The 4,031-nt window shown below is 39.3% G+C and overlaps 1 long non-coding RNA gene across 1 annotated transcript; it reads right to left on the bottom strand.

The window, feature by feature from the left end:
* Positions 1-2,062: 2,062 nt before the first annotated feature.
* Positions 2,063-3,251, bottom strand: LOC127746797 (uncharacterized). The gene is made up of 2 exons (XR_008008580.1): positions 3,135-3,251; positions 2,063-2,482 (listed from the first exon to the last, which is right to left on the bottom strand). It is a non-coding gene; the product is annotated as an uncharacterized LOC127746797 (long non-coding RNA).
* Between the last annotated feature and the right edge of the window lie 780 nt (positions 3,252-4,031).

Below are 4,031 nucleotides of genomic sequence, written 5' to 3'. Positions count from 1 at the left end.
CAGAAGTTCTCCTTGCTCATTCCTTATTGTTGTGACTCCAGACTTCTTGGGCACCACTTGTACTGGGCTGACCCATTCGCTATCAGAAATGGGGTAAATGATATCTACCTCAAGTAGTCTGGTTACTTCCTTCTTGACAACTTCTAAGATGGTGGGGTTCAACCTTCTCTGAGGTTGACGGACAGGCTTTGCTCCTTCTTCTAAGAATATTCTATGTTCACAAACTTGAGGGCTGATGCCTACTATATCCGCAGGCTCCATCCAATTGCTTTCTTATGCGTCCTCAATACACTAAGCAGTTGTTCTTCTTGTTGGGAAGTGAGCTCTCTTGCAATGATAACTGGAAACTTCTGCTTGTCCTCAAGGTATGCATACTTGAGGTGTGGAAGAAGGGGCTTTAATTCTATTTTCCGCTCATGGTTTGGTTCTGGATTCTCTGAGGCTGACGAAAATGGTGATGAATCTTCAGTATGTTCAGAGGGTGTCCCCACACTTGGATCTTGCTCCATGTGACTCTCTTCTATTTCTTCCTGGTGGGTTATAGCTATAATTTCATCAATGATGTCACATTAGAATATGGAGTGATCTTCTGGGGAATGCTTCATAGCTTTATCTAGATTGAAGCTCACTGTTCTGCTATTTACCTCAAAGGAATAGGTTTCCGAAAAGGCATCCAGCTTGAATTTTGAAGTCTTCAAAAATGGTCTACCAAGAAGGATTGACGAAGGTCTCCCTGAGTCATTTTGGGGCATCTCCAGGATATAAAAATCAATGGGAAACGTGAGCCCCTTAATGCTCACTAATACATCTTCAGTAATTCCAACCACTGTGATAATGCTTTTATCTGCTAACACAAAATGAGCTGCCGACCTTTTTAAGGGAGGGAGCCTTAAAGCATTATATATAGACAAGGGCATAATACTCACGCATGCTCCTAAATCACACATACAGTCAGAAAATATCACACCTCCAATGGTACAGTTAACCATGCATGGGCCTGGGTCACTACATTTTTCAGGTATATTTCCCATTAAAGCAGATATAAAACTACCTAAAGGAATAGTTTCTAATTCATTAATTTTATCTTTATGTATGCACAACTCTTTTAGAAACTTTGCATATTTAGGCACTTGTTGAATAACATCAAAAAGGAGAACAGTTACCTCAACTTTTTTGAAGATCTCTACCATTTTGGGATCAAGTTCCAACTACTTTCTGGGCTTCTTAGCAAGGTGTGGAAATGCAATAGAAGTGGCGTCCTTTATAGCTTCATCTTGCTGGGGTTCTACATTCCTTGGTTGGGCTGCTTTTGCTTCAGCCATATCTTGTGCTTCATCTTCTTTTTCAACATCCTCTACCTCAGTCGTGTTTGCAGCTGGGGCATGTTCTGGCGGGCTCAATTCCTCTGGATTCCTCTCTTGCAGTGTGGTTCCAGATCTCAGGGTAATGGCATTGATGCCACCTTTGGGGTTGGGTAATGGTTGAGAAGGGAGTCCACCGGAGCTTGAAGACTAGTTGTTAGAGTTATTCAGTGATCCAATATGTGAGACAAGGGCTTTCAATGTAGAGTTCAGACCATTTAGAGTAGAAGTAAGGTTGTTTTCCATGGCCTGCTGTCTCTGATCAATAGATTGTAGTAACTCATTATTATGAGATAAAGAGGGATAAGTGATCTGAGGGGTCTGCTGAGATGCTTGAGGCTGCCTTAGATGAGGTCCTCTGTAGGCCTGATTCTGATTCTGCTGCATGATGTTGTTATTGTTATTCCACCTCTGGTTTCCATTGTTATCTCTGCCTCTTCTGTTATGATTGTCCCTCTAACCTTGGTTGGGGTTATCCTGCCATCCATGGTTGTAGCTGCCACCTTGATTATACCCTTGATTGGGGCCAAGGTTGTCAAACTCGCGAGTCTAGGTAAACTCGTGGAGCTGACCTAGACTCGACTCGTAGACTCGACTCGTAGACTCGTACGAGTTTACCTGTTATACATTTTTTATAAAAAAATATATATAGCATGTATAATATATATATTTACTCAGATATAGACAATCAAACCTAACAATTTCAACATCAAAACACATAATAAATTAACATAATACTACAATTACAAGTTACAACAAGTCAACAAGTACTTTGGATCACACATTTAAATCCTTCACAAGTATCTATCTAGTTCAACATAAAACACACAATTACACAATCAAAGGTTCATAAGACACAACCAAAACACAAAAGAAACCAACAAAGCAACAATTAAATTTCTAATAAACTCTAAAACTCAAATCCTCCAATATCTTCATCTTCCATGGCATCAACATCATCATCTTCACCATCTTCATCAGAAACATCATTTCTTTCAGGCTCAGGTTCAACACGGCCAACAAAATCATCATCATCATTCACATGTTCATCTTCTAGGAATACTAGGAAGCGAAGACCCTGTCCCTGAACCAGCATTCTCAGACATTTTGTATTTTTATCCCTAAAAATCAACAACCCAAACAACAAATTCAGATTCAGATTATCCACTAACTAAATTCAGATTCAGATTATCCACTAACTAAATTCATAACTAATACTAGTTTCAGCTACACAGCCTACACTTACAAGTTACAACAATAATGTTCAAAAGATGAAAAATTTTCAGCATCAGAAGACTTAATCATCACTCCAATACTCACTTTATCACACAACAGATACATTTTCATTTAAACTAACAATTCAGACTTCAGAGTTTCAATTAAACTAACACAGTAACACTAAGTCACTAACAATTCAGACTTCAGAGTTTCAATTCAGACTTCAGAGTTTCAATTAAGATATTTTAGACTTTCAATTCAGGCTTCAAAGTTTCAGTAAACTAAACATAACTACATAAGTACATAACAGAAGCAGAAAACAAAAGAAAAAAATATATCACAGCAGCACTATCCACACATTTTAACCATGATTGAAGCATGAAGCATGAAGCACAGAAGCAGGCAAGCAGCATCAGTTTTTTTTCACACATTATGGCATTAATTTTTTTTTCAACAGATCAAACACAGATCAGGGACTTAATAAGTTTGCAGAATTGAATAATTGATACCAAAATTGTTAGCATTTGAATAATTGAATTAGTTTAACAAATTTACCTTGGAGATCGACAGACTTGAAGCAGATCGGAAGTGATTCAGCGAAGAACAACTGAACAAGGCTGACGAGGGCAGAACAAGGGAGGGGAGGCAAACGGCGTGGTGGTGGGCTCTGGCTGAGTTAACTCGCGAGTTTGACAACCATGATTGGGGCGGTCATAGAAGTTATGAGTGGCTGCCACAGTGTGGTCTTCCTATTGGAGTTGTGGACACTCATCAGTATAATGACTGTAATCTGCACAGATCCTGCATATTCTTTGTGGAACCAAATGTTGGTTGTGCTGTGGTGGAGAAGGCTGAACTTGCTGAGCTTGTTGTTGACTTAGTTGCATCTGCTTCAGTAAGTTAGTCATTTCACATAAGCTCTGAGTTATAACAGCAGTCTCTTTGCTAGAGGATACCTCTGCAACAGCTCTTGACCGACCTTGTTTCTGCCTGTGATTTCTAGTAGATTTAGCTAAGTCGCTGATCAACTGCCATGCCTCTTCCGTGGTCTTGTACTTTTTCATAGACCCATTGCTAGCACTTTCCAATGTCGTCTTATCTTGAGATTTCATGCCTTGTGTAAAGTAGCCGAGCAACACCATCTTATCAATCATATGGTGGGGACATACTTCCAGAAGATTATTGAAGCGCTCCAAATATTCATAGAGAGTCTCAGATTCGTCCTGAACGATCATGGACATGTCTTTCCTCAGTTTATCAGTAACCTCAGCTGGAAAGAATTTTTCTAAAAATTCTCTTCTAAGCATATCCCAGTTAGAAACAGTTGCTTCGGGTTGAGTGTAGTACCACTCTCTTGCCTTCCCCTTAAAAGAGAATGGGAAAGCTTTTAACAGAATAGAAATTTCGTCAGTACCATCACGCTTAACAGTTGAATAAGCAATCTAAAAATCC

The sequence above is a fragment of the Arachis duranensis genome, chromosome 4 (assembly GCF_000817695.3).
Source record: "Arachis duranensis cultivar V14167 chromosome 4, aradu.V14167.gnm2.J7QH, whole genome shotgun sequence".
Classification (NCBI taxonomy): domain Eukaryota; kingdom Viridiplantae; phylum Streptophyta; class Magnoliopsida; order Fabales; family Fabaceae; genus Arachis; species Arachis duranensis.
Note: the sequence above shows the minus strand (reverse complement) of the source record. Positions and strands in the feature narration are given on the sequence as shown.